This window comes from Dromiciops gliroides, chromosome 1 (genome assembly GCF_019393635.1).
Source record: "Dromiciops gliroides isolate mDroGli1 chromosome 1, mDroGli1.pri, whole genome shotgun sequence".
NCBI classification, from domain to species: Eukaryota; Metazoa; Chordata; class Mammalia; order Microbiotheria; family Microbiotheriidae; genus Dromiciops; species Dromiciops gliroides.
In genome coordinates, this window is record NC_057861.1 from 484998132 (window position 1) to 485020201 (window position 22070).

At 38.0% G+C, this 22070-nt stretch overlaps 1 protein-coding gene and 1 pseudogene across 4 annotated transcripts in view; both read right to left on the reverse strand.

Moving 5' to 3' along the window:
- The window catches only part of LOC122735654 (stimulated by retinoic acid gene 6 protein-like), a 91767-nt gene that overhangs the window by 61382 nt on the left and 8315 nt on the right, over nt 1–22070 (reverse strand). The window contains exon 2 of one of the 4 annotated variants that reach the window (XM_043977378.1): nt 13866–13911. The exons of the other annotated variants lie outside the window; for them this stretch is intronic. The gene's annotated coding sequence lies outside the window, so the exon portion shown is untranslated. The remainder of the gene's footprint in view (nt 1–13865; nt 13912–22070) is intronic. 4 annotated transcript variants of the gene reach the window in all.
- On the reverse strand, nt 1938–20831 carry LOC122737248 (annotated as a pseudogene).

Here is a 22070-nt window from a genome sequence, read left to right on the forward strand (position 1 = left end):
GAAGGCAGAAAGCTGGGAAACAATTTTTATGGCCAGTACTTCTGGAAGAACTTGCATGAACTGATAATGAGTGAGATGAGCAGAACCAGAAGAGCATTGTACACAGTATCATGAACATTGTGTGTTGATCAACTGTGATGGACTAGATTCTTCTCACCAATACAATGGTACAAGAGAGTTCCAAGGGACTCATGATGGAAAAGGCTCTCCAAATCCAGAAAAAAAAAAGAACTGTGGAATATGGATGCTGATTGAACCATATTGTTTCTTTTGTTTTTGTTGTTGTTGTTTTTCTTTTTTGAGGTTTTTCCTTTTTGCTCTGATTCTTCTCTTACAACATGACTAATGCAGAAATATGTTTGATGTTATTGTATATCAGTTTACCTGCTGTCTAGGGGAGGGGGGGAGGGAGAAAAATTTGAAATTGGAAATCTTATAAAAACAAATGTTGAAAACTATCCCTACATGTAACTGGAAAATAATAAAATACTTTTAAAAAAAGATCACAAAATAAAATTGCTCCTATCTCTCTTATAAATAAATAAGTAAATAAATGAGTAAAAAAATTAGGTTTAGATAAGTATCTTACACCAAATGGAACAATACAGTAATCTGAAAATGGATACTTGACATGAACAGTACTCTTCAGGTACCCTGGTTACAGAGAAAATTCTCAAGCAAACAAGGGATAGTGTAGATTACAAAATGTAAAATAGACAAATTTGATTACATGAACCTGAAAAGCTTGTTTATGAACCACATTAACAGCAAGAATAAGGAGGAAAATTGTTGATTGAGGGAAATTATATCAAATTTCTTTGATAAGAATGAGATTAAATATATGCTGTGAAAATTAGTACAAATAGGGGCAGCTAGATGGCGCAGTGGTTAAAGCACTGGCTCTGGATTCAGGAGGACCTGAGTTCAAAAATGACCTCAGACACTTGACACTTACTAGCTGTGTGACCCTGGGCAAGTCACTTAACCCCCATTGCCCCACAAAAAAAAAAATTAGTACAAATATTTAAGACCAAGAGTGATTCCTATATTCTTCATCTCATGTAACAGTATTATGTGAGATTGTAAATTCCCTCTCCTGATTCCTTTTTTTCCTGGTACATTTCTTTTTCACCTCTCATTTCTTTCTTTGTTTAAGAGCAACAAAACTTTCTCCAGGCTCTCTGTTGATCTTATTTAACTCTCTCTATGGCCTTTGATGACATTAGGGTTCTGAAGGAACAATTGTTTCTTCTCTCCCAATTAAAATAAACAATACATCATTTTAAAAATATGTCACATGTGGTACCTTTTATGATTGCTGTTATATTGTATGTACTTAAAAATAGATTATATAGTATAGAATGGACCTGGATCTATTCTTTGCCTATCTGCTCTGCCATTTTAAGCATCCCCCATTTAAACATACCATCTGTATTGTATTCTATGCAATACAGAGCAAGTAGGTAGCACGCTAATTTTATCTTTGCTATAACAATGCTACTTAAATATGCATACAAATGATTCCATTTCAATGTTTTATATATTTATACTTTTCTAAAAGAACAGAGTAAATTAGGATTGCAACTGAGTTTAAGATTATGATTACTTAATTAAACATCCAAAGAGATGACACAAAATCATATCTCCCCTTTTATTTAAACTGAAATACACTTATCTTTTACATAGGTTTTATTCAAAACCAACACATTGATATTAAGTTATTTAGCCCATAATGACTTAGGAACAGAAAATATATTTCCCTATACCTGAAATTCATTCTTATTTAAGAAACACAGTGAGTAATTTATATAGAAAAAGTGGTATGTTGACCTGTTTAGTCTTTAAAATTCAGAAATGTTGCTATATCATTAAAGCATTATTATTAAGGGGAAGAACATTTTAAAGATAACCTTAAAAACTCAACATCTGCATGTAGGCTATTTCTGATATAGATTAAGAAAATGAACCCCACTTTCTCTAATATTAAATAAATACTTTATTAGATGGTTGCTTTTTAGATGACATGACACTATGGAAAACATTTGGTTGTTACTCTCAGAATTATCATGTCTGGAAAAAAATATTTTATGGTTTACCATTTGTTGCCATGACTTACAAAGATAGGGTCTATAGTCTATATCTACTTCTTCACAAGAACGTTTTAAGGAAGATGATCTTTCTGTTGAATTTGAACTTTTTTGCCTTCTAGTTTGTGTTGATGCAAATTCTTTCACAAGCTTCTCCATGAATTTAGGACATTTCTTCAGAGTGTCTTCTTATAAGTTAAGGCTTTCTCCTCCATTGACTCAGTCTATCCAACAGTAGGCTGGTAAGCTATCTAAAATTAAAAGGTGGAGGCATGGGTGGCTACAAAACAGTTTCCAGCGAATAAAGGGTGGTAAGTAATGGGTTACTGCTGCTGCAATTCATGAAAAAAAAAATCTTCCAAGACAGTTTTTATTATGTCTTCTGTGCTTTGGGGCAGTCTATGTTCAAGAATTATAACTAGCCATAGCATTAGAGTGGGTAGTCTGTGTCAATAAGACTTTGCTTTCTAATCCACCTTCTGATTTTGGAAAGATACATCTTGCTGTCAGATGATAGAGTATTTCTATTTTTCCTATTTCATTTTGACCATGGATTTCTAGCATGTCACCATGGATAGGAGAGCCTTCATAAGCAAGCTAAAAAAGTCCTAATGTTTTTATCTTTTTAGTTTTAACTTCTGTCCTTTCTTTCAAAACTTCTACCCAGCTCATAACTTTTCATTAGGATTGCTTGGAAGCATAAAAATCATTCCTAGTGTTTTATGTCAAAGAATGTGAACAAATTTTTTATATATTTCCATATCACTCATGTTGTAAAAGAAGAATCAGAACAAAAGGGAATAACCACAAGAAAGAAAAAAATAACAACAACAAATAAAGTGAAAATAGTATACTTTGATCTGCATTCAGACTCCATGGTTCTTTTTCTGGATGTAGAGAACATTTTTCACCATATGTCTTTTGGAATTTTCTTGAATCATATTGCTAAGAAAAGCTAAGTCTTTCACAACTTATCATCACACAATGTTGTTATTACTGTGTACAATGTTCTCCTAGTTCTGCTCACTTCACTCAGCATCAATTCATGTAAGTCTTTCCAGGTTTTTCTGAAATCTGCCTGCTCATTATTTCTTTTTAAATTTTTTTCTATTTTTTTGGTATCTAAATCATATTTTTTTTCCAGTTATAGGTAAAAATAGTTTTCAACATTCACTTTTTATAATATTTTGAGTTCCAAATTTTTCTCCCTCCTTCCCTTCCCTCTCTCCTCACCAAGATAGCAAGCAAAGGGGCAGCTAGGTGGCACAGTGGATAAAGCACAGGCCTTAGATTCAGGAGGACCTGAGTTCAAATCGGGCCTCAGACACTTGACACTTACTAGCTGTGTGACCCTGGGTAAGTCACTTAATCCTCATTGCCCCACAAAAAAAAAAAGAAAAATTTGGGGGCAGCTAGGTGGCACAGTGGATAAAGCACCGGCTCTGGATTCAGGAGTACCTGAGTTCAAATCTGGCCTCAGACACTTGATACTTATTAGCTGTGTGACCCTGGGCAAGTCACTTAACCCCCATTGCCCCGCAAAAACAAAAAACAACAACAAAAAAACCAAACCAAAAAAAAACCAAAAAAAGATAGCAAGCAATCCAATATAAGTTACATATGTACAATCACATTAAACATACCAAATTAGTCATGTTGTGAAAGAAGAATCAGAACAAAAGGGAAAAAGCTCAAAAATGAAAAAAAAACCCAAAAACAACCCAAAGGTACAAATAGTATGGTTCAATCTCCATTCAAATCCCACAGTTCTTTTTCTGGATATGGAGAACATTTTCCATCATGAGTCATTTGGAATTGTCTCTGATAATTGTATTGCTGAGAAGAGCTAAGTCTATCACAGCTAATCATCATACAATGTTGCTGTTACTTTGTACAGTGTTCTCCTATTTCTGTTCACCCCAGTCAGCATCAATCCACTTAAGTCTTTCCAGGTTTTTCTGAAATCTGTCTGCTCAACATTTCTTACAGCACAATAATATTCCATTATATTCATATACCACAACTTGTTTAGCCATTCCCTAGTTGATGGGCATCCCCTTAATTTCTAATTCTTTGCCAACTCAAAGAGAGCGGCTATAAATATCTTTATACATGTGGGTCCTTTTCCTTTCTTTATGATCTCTTTGGGATACAAACCTAGTAGTGGTATTGCTGGGTCAAGGGATATACACAGTTTTATAACCCTTTGGGCATAGTTCCAAACTGCTCTCCACCAACAATGTATTAGTGTCCCAATTTCTCTACATCTTCTCCAACATTTATCATTTTCCTTTTTTGTCATGTTAGCCAATCTGATAGGTGTGAGGTGGTACCTCAGAGTTATTTTAATTTGCATTTCTCTAATCAATAGTGATCTAAAGCATTTTTTTCATATGGCTATAGATAGCTTTAAATTTCTTCATCTGAAGACTGCCTGTTCATATCCTTTGACCATTTCTCAGTTGGGGAAACAAATGTTTTTCAAAGGAAGAATTAAACCTATCAACAACTGTATTAAAGAGTGCTCCAAATCACTAATAATAGAATAATGCAAATAAAAATTACTCTGAGGATTCGCATCCAGTAGATTGGCAAAGATGAAAAACATGGAAATATTTAATATTAGAGGGGCTTTGGAAAGATAGGCAAATAATTATAAATATTAGTGGATCCAATAATTCTGGAAAATCAATTTGGAATTTTGTTTACAAGTACCCTTTTAACCAGATAGTTCACTGTGAGGCATATATTTGAAAGAGGTCAAAGAAAAAAAGAAAAGTCTCATATACACCTAATTATTTCTTCAGCATTTCCTTTGGTAGCAAAGGAGTACAAACAAAGGAGATACCCATCAGTTGTTTAATGGCTAAACAAACTTTGGTTCATGAATTTAATGGAATATTACAGCACTTGAATATAAAGAATACAGAGAAGCATGGGAAGACTTATATGAACTGATATGAAGGAAAGTAAGCAGAATCAGGAAAACAAATTCACAACAGCCAAAAAAATATGAATAGAAAAACAAAACTGAATAATCTATAATAATCATGACCAAGCACTTGATAAGAAGAAATGAGAAAATATAGTTCCTTCCTGTTTATGCAGAAGTTGGTAATTTGGGGTGTGAAACATTTCATAGATTGTTGATGTGTTGGTTAGTTTTACTTAACTGATTTTTTCTCCCCTCTTTATTTTACCTTGTTTACAAAGTGTGGTAGGAATATTGCAAAAAAATATTTTATGTTCTGATGATGATCACTTATTGTTTTCTCAGCAAACTCTAACTGTAGTGATAAGTTGTCACTAAATGCTGTGTAAATCATTCTGTTAATGTGCACTATGATTCTTTAAAAATTTTGTTTTTGTTTTTGTTTTTGCAGGCAATGGGGGTTAAGTGACTTGCCCAGGGTCACACAGCTAGTAATTGTCAAGTGTCTGAGGTCGGATTTGAACTCAGGTACTCCTGAATCCAGGGCCGGTGCTTTAACCACAGCGCCATCTAGCTGCCCCAATGTGTACTATGATTCTTCTAGGTGAGCACTGCTTTCTGCATAAGAATAAACAACCTGATCCATACCTAATTTAAAATTTTCCTTTGATCTCTTCCTCTCTCTCAATCTCTCTCTCTCTTTCTCTCTCTCTCTCTCTCTCTCTCTCTCTTTACTTCTCCCCTTTTGGCAAATCCCTTAGACTTTATAACTGCTACTAAAATGATCAACTTTCCCTAGGAATCCAAGGTGGGGGTGATGAACCAATGAAAGTGAGACTGATTATTTCAATCACTTAAGAAGTGGTTAGGCTTCCCTTATCATTGAACCTGTGATGCTTCAACTTCTGGCTGGCTCGCCAAAACTGTGATGGGTAAAATTAAATGTGCGTAGGGGCAGCTAGGTGGTGCAGTGGATAGAGCACTGGCCCTGGATTCAGGAGGTCCTGAGTTCAAATCCCACCTCAGACACTTGACACTTACTAGCTGTGATGCTGGGCAAGTTACTTAACCCCAACTGCCTCACAAAACAAACAAACAAACAAAAAAACAAACCAAAAAAACAAAAACTAAATGTGTGTGGTTACCCTATCTGTCCCCTTGTAGGGAAAGCTAAATAGGCAACAGTTTAACAGTTTAGGTATTAAACATTTATTAAAATATATTAGGGGTAGCTAGGTGGTGGAGTGGATAGAGCACTGGCTCTGGATTCCGGAGCACCTGAGTTCAAATCCGGCCTCAGACACTTTATACTTACTAGCTATGTGACCTAAGGCAAGTCACTTAACCCCAACTGCCTCACCAAAAAAAAAAAACAAAAACCAACCCAAAACAAAACAAAAAATATATTAGAGGTTAACAAAGAGAGAACAAGTATATATGAAAGAGTAGGAAAACCTAACCTACCCTCGAGGAGAAATCAGATCTGCCAACCCCATGAGGTTCCAAGCACCCAAAACCAACTGACCAAACCAACTGCCTCACACACTGCTTCAAGCTGATTGGTTGAGGGTGGTCACATGCTTGCACAGCAGGGGGCCTATTCTCACACATTGTCTCATGCTCACACAGCAGGAGGCCCCTGTAATATTAATAATATTCTCGGGGAAGCTAGGTGGCGCAGTGGATAGAGCATTGGCCCTGGATCCAGGAGGACCTGAGTTCAAATCTGACCTCAGATACTTGACACTTACTAGCTGTGTGACCCTGGGCAAGTCACTTAACCCTCATTGCCCTACCAAAAAGAAAAAAAAAAGAAAATGTATGGTTTGGCGAGATGGAGTATCTTATGTTAGGACCAACAATAAGGCCAATGTCACTGGATTACAGAGTATGTGGAGGGGAATAAAGTATAGGAATACTGGAAAGGTAGGAAGGGGCAATTTATTAAGGTCTTTCAAAGTCAAACAGAATTTGTTTTTTACGTGTAACTTGGGGAAAATTCTAAATAGATAGATAGATAGACAGACAGAAAAACAAATGATCAAATGATCGAACAAACAAATAAATAAATAATGTCAAAGAGAAGATTGAATATTTGATCTTAGAAGCAGCAGTGAACCACTAGAGTTTATTGAGTAAGGGGAATGCCATGTCCAGATCTTTAGGAAGATCACCATGATGGCTAAGTAGAGGAAGGAATTGACTTGAGAGACTTCAGGAAGGTTATTGCAGTAGTTCTGGCATAAGGTGATGAGCGCCTTCATCAGGATAGGGGCAATGTCAGAAGAGAAAAGGGAGTGCATAAAAGAGATGTTGCGAAGGTAAAATCAACAGGACTTGGTAAAAGATTTGAGACAGGAGGTGAGAGTGAGGAGTTAAAGAGGACTCCCTTGAATGTGAACTGGGGTGACTGGGAGGACAGCGATGCTCTTGATAGTGATAAAAGAGTTCAGGAAATGGGACGATTTGGGGGGGGGGGAAGATGAGTTCTATTTTGGATGTGTTTTAATTTAAGATGATGACCAAACATCCAGTTCAGGATGTCCAATGGGCAGCTGGTAATGTGAGACTAAAGATCAGCAGAGTGGTTAGCACTAGATAAGTAGATCTGAGAATAATCTGTATAGAGATGATAATTGAATCTATGGGAACTGATGAGATCACCAAGTGAACTAGTATAGAGGGCAAAGATGGCCAGTAAAAGGCATGAAGGTAGGAGATGAAGTGTTGTTTTTGAAAAACAAAAAGCAAGTCAGTGTAGTTGTATTATTGTGTGTGGATGGGCAATAAAATGTATGAAAGGTAGGAAGAGGACAAGTTGTGAAGAGTTTTAAATTCCAGAGCACTTTATGACTGATCTTGGAGCTAAAAGAGAGCCACTGGACTTGAATAGGTGAGTGGCATGGTCAGACCTAAACTTTAGGAAAATTTTGGCAACTATATGAAAGACATATAGGGGGAGATTTATGGCAGAGAATTCAACTAGAAGGCTATTGCAACAATCCATAAATCATATGGTTTCTTAGTATTTCAGAGTGAATGTAAATAGCAATTGCTTCTATTTTGGCCAGAAACCCTGAGGGCCTTCCGCTCTGACATTTTCTGTCTGTCTGTCTGTCTTTCTTTGTTATGGGGAAATAGATGTGGGGTTTGGGACAGGTGTTGGGATCCTTAGGAATTCCTCTTTAAAGAATTACACCCTCTTGCACACAAATCCAGTAGAATAAGATAATAGTTTATTTAGGGACTGGAGAAGGGAAACCAAGAGAGAAATCTTTGGACTTCTCATAGGGAGAAGGCATGGCACAGAGCTTGGCTCTGAGATACCAATCTCCTTGAGCAGGAGACAGACAGATACTTTTATAGAGGACTGATGGGGGTGATCATCTGACTGTGGAAAGTTCCCTTATTGAGGGAGGACCATCCCCCACTAGTGGTGGCTGGAACAGTTGGGTGAGGGGTGGCTGCGGAGACTGGAATGAAGGGTGATGGTCCTGGAGCTATCTCAGTCCCGATTTGGTGCCACTTTTGGGGTGGTCTGGGCCCATAACACTTTCTTTCTTTCTTTCTTCCTTCCTTCCTTTCTTCCTTCCCTTCTTTTTCTTTGTTCTCCATTTACTGATTTATTTGTTTTGACTAGGTAAAGGAGGCCACTCACCTCCTTTCTTACCTAAGGATAATCACTTAATGGATGTTGCCTCAGGCAAACTGAGATCTGGCAAAGACCTTAGCTTAAAAAGGCCGCGATTGGGGCAGTTAGGTGGCTTAGGTGGCGCAGTGGATAAAGCACCAGCCCTGAATTCAGGAGATCCTGAGTTCAAATCCAGCCTCAGACACTTGATACTTACTAGCTGTGTGACCCTGGGCAAGTCACTTAACCCCGATCGCCCTGCCAAAAAAAAAAAAAAGCCAAGATCTCCCACTGCATAAGGGGCCATATCCAGCCGTCTTGATCTGTATCTTGCCACTGGACCCAGATGACTGTGAAGGAGAGAGTGAGGCTGGTGATTTTGCACAGCCCAGCCTCACTTAAATCCAATTCACTGCAAGTCATGACACCATCTCCCAATGTCATGGTCTGCTTTCAGAAAGACAACAACCAGCTGACGGTAGAGCACAGTAATTTTAAAAGGAAACATTAATTTTCTAAATAGAACCATAGTATCTTATTTGATCTATAAACTCTAGCCTTTTGTTTTAATTGCCCTTAAGCAAGGCTAGAAGAGTACAAAAACTTGGGGGTGAAGGTTTTTTACTATTCTGAATTTTATTTCAGGTCCAACACATTCACTGGTAAGACATCTTCCAATTTATGAGAAGGGGGAAGCTTGCTTTAGGGAAGAAAGGAAAAACTGTAGACTTTTATAAATTAAGATTAAAGGTTGGGGAAGTGGTGTGTCAGTATGTGTGCCTCTAGCAATGCCCCAGGTCTGTTTATTTTTTTAATTGCCTTCAAACCTGCTTTTCCCCCTGAAATGTATGAAGTTTTTCCAAGCAAAGCTCACACTAACTTCCCAGAATGCTTGCCTGTAGCTACAGTGGTAGATGTAAATCTGTGCCATTGTACAGGATGGGATAGACAAAAGTTACTAATGGCTAGCAATAGCTTTGCCTTTATGACAAAGCTATTTATTCTCTTTGCAGAATTGTGATGATAAATTCAAGGAATTAAAATATGGTCTAAATGGCAGCCCTTGTTGGGGGAAGGGGAAATCTGAAGTTTCATCAGGGTGGGGAACTCTTAGAATGGTAACTCCTTGCATCAAGGAACACTGTCAATTTAATTGTAAAATATTATTATAGAATTGCTTGGGGACATCTAGAGGTTAAGTGACTTGACTAGGGTTGTATAGCCATTCTGTGTCAATGGCAAGATTTGATCCTGGATATTCCTGATTCTGAAATTTTACAGCCTCCTCCTCCTTTTCATATCTCATGCTTATATAAGTGCAGTACAGTTCTGGAGAATTCTTTATCTGCCCTAACATGATGCATCTCAAAAAAATTTACAATAAGAATAGTTAGATGGAATACTATTGTGCTGTAAGAAACGATGAGCAGGCAGATTTCAGAGAAACCTGGAAGGACTTACATGAAATGATGCTGAATGAGATGAACAGAACCAGGAGAACACTGTACAGAGTATCAACAACATTATGTGTTGATCAACTGTGATAGACTTGATTCTTCTCAGCAATACAATGGTCCAAGATAGTTCCAAAGATCTCATGATGGAAAATGCTCTTCAAATCCAGAAAAAAACAACTGTGGAATCTAGATGCAGATTGAACCATACTATATCTATTGTTTTTGTTGTTGTTGTTTTTCTTTTTTGAGGTTTTTCCTTTTTGCTCTGATTCTTCTTTCACAACATGAAAAATGCAGAAATATGTTTAATGTGATTGTGCATATATAATGTATATCAGATTATTTACTGTCTTTAGGAGGACGGAGGGGGGGGAGGAGGGAGAAAAATTTGAACCTGGAAACAAATGTTGAAAACTATCTCTGGGGCAGCTAGGTGGCCCAGTGGATAGAGCACCAGCCCTGGAGTCAGGAGTACCTGAGTTCAAATCTGGCCTCAGATACTTAACACTTAATAGCTGTGTGATCCTGGGCAAGTCACTTAACCCTCATTGCCTCACAAAAAGAAAGAAAGAAAGAAAGAAAGAAAGAAAGAAAGAAAGAAAGAAAGAAAGAAAGAAAGAAAGAAAGAAAACTGTCTCTACATGTAACTGGAAATAATAAAATACTTTTATGGAAAAAAAAGAATAGTAAGAATATATTTACATAATGGTTTACAGTTACAAAATGCTTTCCTTGCCACAGTCCTTTAACGGAAATAATATAATCATTATTTCAGAATCTCACTTAGAAGGATTTGAGAGTCCATTTGATTCAATTTTTACCTGATCAAAAATGAGTGGTCAGCTACATTCTTTTTTTTAAGTAAATAGCTTTTTTATTTTTTCCAATTACATGTAAAGATAGTTTTTTAAAATAATAAGCATTTTTATTTAAAGTTTTGAGTTCCAAATTCTATCCTTCCTTCCCTCCCACCTCTCCCCCCTCCCTAAGGCAGTAAGCAATCACATATAGGTTATACATGTGCAATTATGTAAAACTTTACCATATTAGTCATTTTGTATAAAAAGACTCAAAAGAAAAAATGAAAGAAATAAAGTGAAAAATAGCATGCTTCTGTCTGTGTTCAATCAATATCAGTTCTTATAGTATGCTTCATCATTAGTCCTTTGCAATTTTCTTAGATCATTGTACTGCTAAGAATAGTTGTCATTTGTGAGAAAATGGGTAGTTGTCTCCTCTCAATGTGGAGACATTGAGACATAGACCAGAGAGTGAAGAGACTTGGGAAAAGGAGATGACAAGTCAGTCATACTCCTCCTGACCTGTTTGTAGGACAAAGGTCTCAGATCCCCTCCTCCCCCTCAGGCTAACAAAATCACATGGTTCAAGGAGCCTTGGTCTCAATAAGGTCCACTTCAGAGTTGTGTCCGTATAAGGAAGTATAAGGTCCATTCCTGAGTTATGCCCATACAAGGAAGAGGGGCGGGAATACTGCTTTTCAATTAGCTAGTTTTGCTCGTAGATTGTAACCCTTGAGTGGTTGGACCAGTGATGGAAAAGGGGAGGGTCCATTCTTGTTAGGGACTAGGGTATAAAAGAGGGCCTGAGAGCCCCCTTTCTGGGCACCCACTAGCTGCACACTAGGGTGCTTCCTTCTCATGAGAAGGAAATAAAGAGCCTTTGTCACATCTCTGTTGAGTTCCTGAGAATTATTGAGAAGAGGATGTATTTTTCCCTCACATCATTCATAGCTTTTCATCAAATAATATTGCTGTCACTGTGCACAACATTCTTCTGGTTCTGCTCACTTCACTATACATTAGTTCATATAAGTTTTTCCAGGCCTTTCTGAAATCATTCTGCTTGTCATTTCTTATAGCACAATAATATTCCATCACCATCATATACCACAGCTTGTTTAGCCATTCCCCAATTGATGGGCAACCCCTCAATTTCCAATTCTTAGCTACCACAAAAAGAGCTTTTATAAATATTTTTGTACAAAATAGGTCTTTTTCTCTTTGGGGGGATATCTTTGTGATATAAACCTAGCAGTGGTTTTGCTGGATCATAGAGTATGCACAGTTTTATAGCCCTTTGGGCATAGTTCCAAATTGTTCTCCAGAATGGTTGAATCAGTTCACAACTCCATCAACAGTGGATTAGCAAGCTACGTTCTTTTTAAAGACCTTCAGGGAAAGGGAATTTATCATCCCCCAAGGTAGCTTATTCTACTTTTGAACTTGTTTTGGGGAAATTTTTCCTCATGTCAAACTTTAGTTGTTAGACTAAACCTAATGGAGTAATAGAGCCTCAGTCTCAGTCTCTTCCAGGACCCAACCCAGGATATGAATCTTAAATTCCAGACCTTTTACCATCAGAGTTTCATCTCTGGTAAGAATTGCTGAAACCAGGCCAAATCTCCCTTCTCTCTCCCATCCCCCAAGTTTAAAAGAGAATTGATGACTTGGCCTAACATTCATAGAGCTCTTGGAGGTGATCTGTCAAATTGCTATACTCTCAACTTAAGGCCAGGAAATGCTTACTTCCTCTTTTCCTAATCTTGGCATTCTAGAACCCTGGCAGCTTAAGCAAAACCCACTTCCTTCTTCTGCCACCACTTCTTGTCTTCTTATCTCTATTCATCCAACTCAGTCCCACCTCTCCTAAGTCCCAATCTAGATCTGACTCATGTTCATTGTGCCCTCTGGAACTCCTATTCTATTTTTAATAAACTTCCCTTTCTCTTAGACCGTTTTCTTTTGGATTTCTTCAATTTTCTGGCACTCTTGAAACCTGGATCCTCCTCAAATTTCCAACTACCTCCTCTAGTACTGAATGTGCCTTCTCTTAGATCCTACCCCCAACCCTTCTATAACCTGCTGGCAGAGATCCACTGCCCCCCAGGTTATTCTTCCTCCTTTCTTAATAAGTTCAGCACCCAGTTCATAGCCTTCTCCATCCTTTTGACTCCCCTCCCCTTTACAATTTGGAACTTGAGAAATTAGAATTTTGAAGCACTGATGTTCCTTCAAACACCCTCCTTTCATAGTTCGTCAGCGCATTCAATTCCTTTGACTTGTAGCTTCACTGGTCATTCACATCGGAGCAAATTGCATTGTGGCACTCAGAACTCTTCACAACCTTACCCCAGCCCACCTTTCTAAGCTCAATACACATTATTCTCCTTCACTTGTCTTAAATTCCATGTAAAGTGGCCTATTTGCTGTTCCCTGTATGCGGCATTTTAATTCCCAACACTCCATTTCCCTTCTTCATATTTTGACATAGCTTGTTCTCCATGACCATGATCTAATCCTTCTTCAGCTCTATCTTGTAGTAGTTTAACTAGCTTCCTTTAAAAATGAGTTGATGTGCCATATCTTTCATGAGGCCCACCTTGATCACCTCAGTTCCTGATGAGGAAATTATTTTGTATTTATTACATATATATTTTGTTTTTATTTATCTGTGTTCATCTTGTTTTTCCCTAATAAAATGTTAACTCCTTTATATCAAGGACTTGCTTTTTAAAAAATTCCCAGTGCCCATAACAGAGCCTTCTATATACTTCAGTAGGTGCCTAAAAAATGCTTGTTAAATAAATGAATGAGCCAAGATTGACCTTTCTTTATTTTCTCTCCATCAGTCTTATTTCTGTCCCCTTCTACATGTCTGCATTTTATGTACTTGAGAATATTTGTAATATTTCCACAAGTCTTAACTTCTATAGGTTACACATGACTTTTATATGGTACCTTCTTGGAAAGAGTCCTCTTACTTCCTGCTCCAAGTGCTAAGATCCTAAGAGAAAAAAAAAGGTGAGAGGTATTTGATCAAGGCCTTCCGACAAACAACTCAGAAGTCAGTTGCCAAAGATTTATTGGTGCATACTATGTGCCAGGGATTGTGTTAAGCATTAGGAATATGAAAAAAAAAAAGGCAAAAACCACAGTAAGGAACTTATATTCTAATAGAGGAGACAAAGTGCAAGTAATTATATACATACAAGATTTATGGAGTATACATAGGACATACTCCCAGAAGGAAGATACTAGTAGTAGAGAGGATCAAGAAGGGCCTCTTACAGAAGGTGGTATTTAATCTGAGGAAGCCATGAAAGTCAGGAGGCAGACATGGGAGGGGGCCGGGGCTGGAGCTTCACTTTAGGTAGATCACCTTGGCCGCTAGGGAGAAGATAGACCAGAGAGTGAAGAGACTTGGGAAAAGGAGATGAACCAACAGGTAATTGAGAGTATAAGTATGGGGGCAGCTAGGTGGTGCAGTGGATAGAGCACTGGCCCTGGATTCAGAAGGACCTGAGTTCAAATCCAGTCTCAAACACTTTACACACTTACTAGCTGTGTGACCCTGGGCAAGTCACTTAACCCCAATTACCTCACTAAAAAAAAAAAAAAAGAGAGAGAGAGAGTATAAGCATGACATGATGAGGGCCTTTGTTAGGGTGGTGGTTGTGTGAAGGTAAAGGCATTGTGAGGGTAGAATCAACAGACTGGATGTTTGTGGGGGTGATAGAGAGGAATTGAGGATGATACCTAGATTGTGAAGTTTGGTGCCTAGGAAGATGGGGGTGTCCTTGGCAAAAGAGGGAAGATTTTAGGGAGAAAGATAATGAATTGTACTTGAATATGATAAAATTAAGATGCCTATAAGACATCCAGTTTAAGATATCCAATAGGCAGTTGTTGCGGCCAGACTGGAAGTCAGGAAAGTATTTAGGGTTATAATTTAGGGTTAATAGATCTGAAACTCATCTGTATAAAGATGATCATTGAACTCATGGGAACTGATGAGTTGAATAAATTGAGATGGTGTGGAGGGAGAAGAGAAGAGTGCCTAGGAAAGATTTTCAGGGGACGCCTACAGTTAGTAGATGAGATCTGTCTGGAAGAAGAACCAGCAAAGAAGACTTGAGAAAGAACAGTCTGACAAGCTGCTTGCATCAGGGTCTTGGAAGGAATTTGCTAAGTGGTATCCTATCATGAGATGAAATCCCCTGTAAATAAGGCCTGAGTGAGTCACTAGCTGGAAAGTCAACCTTCAGTTCTTGGGAGTGACTAATAAGCAGTTAGCCATGTTAGAAATGACATAGCCTTGAAAGTCCAGGAAGCATGAAGGGTAAGAGTAATTTTACAGTGACCTGGGGAGATGAAGTCCTCATTTGTGTGTCTGTCAAGGCCAAGTAACAACTATAGAGGCACACAATGCAAAGCAGTTTCTCTCCTAGGGAACGTTAAAGGACTTGAGGAAAGACTTTCTTTTTCTAGGTTACTAGGGAGGATAGAGTGTTCCTTGAAAAAAATCAAAGCAGTGATTTAAAAGGAAAAGTCAGAAAGGAAAAAAAAGAGTCTGAAGAAGGGAGGAATCCTTAAGTGTGAGAGAAGGTTGGAGGATAGAAGAATGTGAAACAGAAGGGAAGGACACTGGACCTTTGGAGCTCTGTAATAGTTTCTTCCCATGGAGGTTAGACACAGCACTTTTAGAGCTGTTGTTTGTCCTTTGTTCTCCAAGAGGACCATGACATTGGGGTGATGTCATGACTTATAGTGAATTGGATTTAAGTGAAACAGGGCTGTGCAAAGTCACCAGCCTCACTCTCTCCTTCTCTGGGTCCTGTGGCAAGATATGCATCAGGATGACTGGGGACAACCTCAGATGTTTAGGGCAATCAGAGTTAAGTGACTTAAGAGTTAAGTGCCCAGGATTACACAGTTAGTCAAGTGTCTGAGGCCAGATTTGAACTCAGGTCCTCTTGACTCCAGGGCCAGTGCTCTATCTACTACACCACTTGGCTGTCCCTACTCTCAGAGCTTCCTCAAGAGGAAGTTGCTTCTGCTCTAAGGAATGATGATGTGGATTCAGAGTTGTTCACCAAGACAGCAGTTTTGCAATAATGTTTAAAGTAATAAAGATGGGTAGTGGTGCTTAGTGACTCATTGAGGAATGGTGTGGTGACCATCTGTCACACAGAAATGAACAAAAGAGAAGTATGTTTCCTTTCTGGTACATGTATACTGGACACTGACCAACTTCTTAAGGCTTGTTAAATCGGATGACCACTACCTCTTTCTGATGGATCTTATGGGGATAAATGATGTGACCAGAAGGAACCATAAAAATCATTCCTAGAGATTATGAAATCTGGAGCAAGAAACTAAAGACCTTTATGGCATAGGATGTGCTATTGATGGAAGGTAGGGTATTCAGAAGATAAAGGAAGATTTAGGAGAAGTAGATTTAGAATTGTGTCCACCATTTAAAATATATGCATAATGAGTTTTTTCTTGGTTAGGGATGGAGAGCATATATATATATATATATATGCATGTGTATGTATGTATGTGCATGTGTGTACATGTATAGTTAGATGGAGATAACTGCCAAGTCGAATATCAGGGAGAGTAATAACTTGATATGAATATCAGCAGAAAGGAATTCAAAGGGAAGCAACATCTAAGAAGGAATGCAAGTGTAACAGAACTCAAAGCATGAATAAGAAGGAATATAAACTAAAGATTTTAATTGAAGTAAATACATTTAACTAAATGCACTTTAATGAATATATAAATCGATAAATATTTAATAAATACCCTCTGTGTACAAGGTATTATGCTGGGCACTGTGGATACAAAGGCAAAAATGAAAGTCTCTCTACCTCCCTCCTCCTTGGCATATGTCAAAAAGTTTATAAGTTGTTAATAGAAAAAAGGGATGTGTCCTTCAACTTTGACATTTTGATCTTTAACAATGACTATTGTATTTGACCAGAGCTTTGTTTTCTCCATGTTGGCATATTATAATCATTGTTTTTTTGAGCTCTGTTTTCTTTGTTCTGCATCATTTTACTCATTTTGAATTCTTCATATTTATAATTACTTCTGCTGTAGTACTCTTTCATTATATTAATTTACTATAATTTATTAAACTATTTTTCAATTGTTGATCACAGGTTTTGTTTCTAGCTTTCTGCTATCACGAACAAGTGTATGCTTTATAGTATTACTAAATGGTTTTTGTACATGTAGGTTTTTCCTCACTGTCAAAAACATTCTTGGTATACAGTCGTCCTTGGTATACAGTAGAAGAATCTCTTGCTCAGGGGACACTCAGTTACTTTCCTTACTTGCATAATTCCAAATTGTTTTCCAAAATAGTTGAATCAATTCACAGCTTTACCAACAGTGAATCAGTGTGCCTGTTTTTCTATAGCCTCTCTAGCTATGTGTTTTCCCCTCTTTTCCAATCTTTACTAGCTCGATAGGTGTGAAGTGATATTCATGTTTATTATAATTTGCATTTCCCCTTTGAACTATAATGATTCTGAACATTTTTCAGGTGGTTAATTGATATTTTGCATTTTTCTTTTTGTTCATCTTTTGACAATTCATTTACTAGGGAATGGTTCTTAATTTTATATGGTATCTCCCTATAGATGTTAGATGTCAGACTTTAATTAGAAATGTTTAATGCAAAAACTATTCTTTATCTGTATCTTTTCTTCTAATTTCCATTAGATTATGAGCTGCTTGAAGACAGGCACTGTCTTTTCCTTTCTTTGTATCTCCGGTGCCTTTCACATAGTAGGTGCTTAATGTTTAACTGATGCCTTAGGAGCAGTATTTTAACATTTAAAATGTTATTATTAATATCATCAATATTAAATTAATATAATTAATATAAAAATTGTTATTTAAAACTAGCTTTCCCACACACAGGATAGGCTAGTTTTTTTTTTCCTTTAAAGGCTTTGAGAGATTCCTTGAGACTTGCTTGGCTTAGAAGATTAAGAGCTCAGTATATCTCTGTCACTTTCTCATTACCTGAGTACAAAACAAACACACACACAAAAAAAACTAGGGAGTAATGTGTACTCTCTGAAGTTTGACTTATGACTCATGAAAGATAACTCAGGCAAGAGAGCCTCATTCAGCTCAATCGACTTGAGCTATCCTTCAATGCCTATCCTCATTGAATAGACAGCATTATGTCATAGAAAGTATTCCAATGATCTACTAAAATTGTCACCCTGCTCTCACTTGAGATCTTCGGTGACCAGCTGACCACTTGAGAGTGACTTTCTATTAGGAATTGTTGTTTAGGTAATGGTTAGACTATATTACCTCTGAAGGTTCTTCAGATCCTGACATTCTGAGATCCTATTCATTTTAACTATGTGCATACTTTGTTTTGTTAGTGGCCTTCCTAAAATGTGACACTGAGAACTGAACACAGTGGGCAGCTAGGTGGTGCAGTGGATATAGCAGTGGCTTTGAGTTCAGATCTGCCTTCAGACACTAACTGTGTGATCTTGGGTAAGTCATTTAACTTCAGTTTGCCTTAGTTTCCTCACCTTTAAAATGGGGATAAAAATAACATTTACCTCAAAGGGTTGTTGTGAGGATCAAATGAGATAATATTTGTAAAGCACAGTGCCTGGAACATAGTAGGTATTGTATAAAAATGCTTATTCCTTTCCCCTTCCCCTTCCCCTCTATGGTAGATATGGTAGGATCTAGGCCACTGTATGTAGGGTTGAGCACCATTCTCTCTCTATCTCTCTCCCTCATCAATAAGTAACTGTAAATGTGGTCTGATTGCATCAGTCATTTTGAGCATCACATACACTGTTAATTCATACTGAGCTCATAATTCATCAGAACACACATATCCTTTAAAAATTGTATTATCTTTTGTTTTTATGTTATATACATTTCACTATATAGTCACTAAGTAGTTCTATAAAACTCACTAACCTATCAACTGCATCCAACACTATATCAGTGTTTTATCCCATCAGTCCCCATTCCTACAAAGAAGCAATGGAAGAATATTTTTCACATCCCTTCTTTGGAGCCAAGCTTGGTCATTACAATTTCACATTGATTAATTTCAATTATTTCATTGTTCTTTTCATTGTGAGTTATAATCATTTTTATAACATTTTCTTGGTTTTCCTCACTTCACTTTGCATAAGCTCATCTAAGTCTTTCCATGCTTCTCTGTATTCATCACATTTATTGTTTCTATTATCCCACTATATTCAAGTGCCACAATTTGTTTAACCATTACCCCCCAAATGATGGGTATCTTAGACCACGTGTACACTGGACCTAAATTCATGCTACTGATCAGCATAGATTGAATAAATCAGGCAAATAAAAATGGCAACTTTCTTTTTACTAAATATATATTTTTAAAATTCTGGGGCAACTAGGTGGCTCAGTGGATAGAGCACTGGCCCTGGAGTCAGGAGTACCTGAGTTCAAATCCGGCCTCAGACACGTAACACTTACTAGCTGTGTGACCCTGGGCAAGTCACTTAACCCCAGTTGCCTCACTAAAAAAAAAAAAAATTCTACCAAAAAAAATGGGAAAAAAGACACAATAAGATAAAACTCACAAGGTCCCCATCCACATTCATGTGCCCAATTCAATAACAAAAGCAGCCTGCTTAGGAATAAATCTTTCATCAAATTGGAGGAGCTGCTTTCTCTTACTGAAATTGGTTTATATAAAGTTCCCTCCAACCTGGGCCTTAGGGCATTTAGGCTATTCCTATTCTGAGTGTTCATGACTAAGCACTACATAAGATTTTTAAATTACTTAAGGCCACCCACTCGAATCAGTCCCACCGTGTCCCAAGAACTGGTTAGAAAGAACAACTACCAAGACAATGAACATCTGCTTTGTTTCTAATTCTTTGCTTTTGCAAAAAAAAAAGTATAGCAGTAAATTTTGGGGTGCAGATGGGAATTTTTTCCTTGTTACTAATGTCCTTGGGGGTATGTGCCTAGTAATGGGGTCTCTGGATCAGAGGATTCATACATTTTAATTTTTTTAAAGCAAAAAGAGTCAATAATATGGTGTGGTAGATAGACAGATGGCCTTGAAGGCCATCTTTTTTATCTTTCTGTCTGTCTCTCTCTGTCTCTCCTCTGTCTCTCTGTCTCCCTGTCTCTCTTGTCTCTGTCTCTGTTTCTCTCTCCTTTCTCTCAGAGAGCTGGTTGTTAAACATTTACCAGTACAATCCTGGCTGGAGAGTATCTTTACCTAGGCCCAAGACAATGACAGAAGAGAACAGAATAAGCCCACGGGACTCTAGAAATCCCATTTCTGGAGCTTGGTGGTTAAGCAATGGAAACCTGTCCTGAAACTTGGCAATCAGAACTGAGAGACCTTACAGAGGAGGGTTGATGAGGTAGGAGATTATTTAATTGACCTGTGTGTGGGAGGGAGGGTTACAGTGGTTTATTTGTCACTCCTTTCATATCTCCCTCCTAATCCCAGTCTTTTTTTTTTTTTTTAAGACTGGATACCTTTATCTTGCCCATGCTGGAGGTGCAGCTAACTCATAAACCAAATTTTATTGCCAATAATTGTGGAAACTTTGACCTGCTATGTTTTTGACTTGGGCTGGTTCACCCTTCCTTAGACAACCTGGTGGCTATCCTTTTCCTGGAGCTTCACCATCCTGGTGCCATCTTTAGTGCAGACACTTGATCATCTTTATCACCTTTATAGCTGACTTTATCAGCTTTTTACAGCTCAGAACTATAGAGTTCTTGTGACCCACCAGCCTCAGCCTCCCTAGTTGCAGAGATTATAGGCAAGAACCACCGAGACTAGTCCCCAGCCTTTAGTCTTACCATGATCTTCAGTCCTTCAACATTTTCCTGTTCTTCCAGTCTATTATTCTCCTTCATTGTGACAATGGGAGCTCATTCTATAAGGCAAGTCAAGATACTAATTTACCCTTCCCCCCAAAAAAGGTATACCTCTAATGCAGAGTAGAGAGTCAGCTCTTCCCCTCCTTCATAGTTTTGACTCCCTTATAATTGACCCATTTGATTATATGCTGTCCTCTATGCTGGAATCCTTTGCTCTTTTTTTTCCTAGACTTGTATCATGTTAACCCTCAACCCTGAGTTTCCCTTTCCCTCCCACTCTATTTGCCCATTCCTACTCCCATGCAGCTGATTGTGCCAGGAGGAAATCACTCAACAGTGCCAACCAATTCACATAATCTGACTTTCACTGGACCCACACCATTGCAGGACTATCCTTTTATTCTTTTTTTAGGGAGTCTTTACTATAAAATACAAGTTTCTCAGCCTGGTATTTAAAGCCCTCTAAAAATTAAACTCAAAATTATTTCCCTTAGTACGTATGACTTGCAGTAACTATTCCAGGTACACGCATAATAGCCTGATGTTTACGCACTAACCAGAGGAATTACTACACACAAGAATGTGAGTAAAACTTCCTAGTTCCACAATGTTTGATCTATGTCTGATATTAGAGGCATTTTTCAGGTTGCCATCGCCACTCCTGAGCGCAAGGGGACTTGAGTAAGTTACGTACATTATCTTTTTTGTGTGTGTGTGAGGCAATTGGGGTTAAGTGACTTGCCCAGGGTCACACGGCTAGTAAGTGTTAAGTGTCTGAGGCCAGATTTGAACTCAGGTCCTCCTGACTCCAGGGCTGGTGCTCTGTACATTATCTCTTTTCCCCCATGTGATACCTGCCACACTAAAGAGGCTGAAGCAGCTAGGGGAAAACTTTAGGAGCTAGAAGTGAGTGGCAGGTGACCTGAGCTGATGTATCAGGCAGGGTTACTTGGAATGCTAATTTCTAGTTACTATTCTAGGGGGATGCCAAGTCATGATGTAGATTGTCCTGAGGTAGGGCAGCTAGGTGGCGCAGTGGATAGAGCACTGGCCCTGGATTCAGGAAGACCTGAGTTCAAATACGGCCTTAGACACTTGACACTTACTAGCTGCAGAGAATATAGTTTTTTTTTCCTAAGAAAAATTTTCTTAAGAGTTTTCCTAAGAAGTTTTTTTTCTTGCAACATCATTAGAACTTCACTACACAACCGCATAAGCTATACCTCTAGTTAATTAATAGCCAAGCACAGAAACAAAGGTCAGGTTCATGTCCCT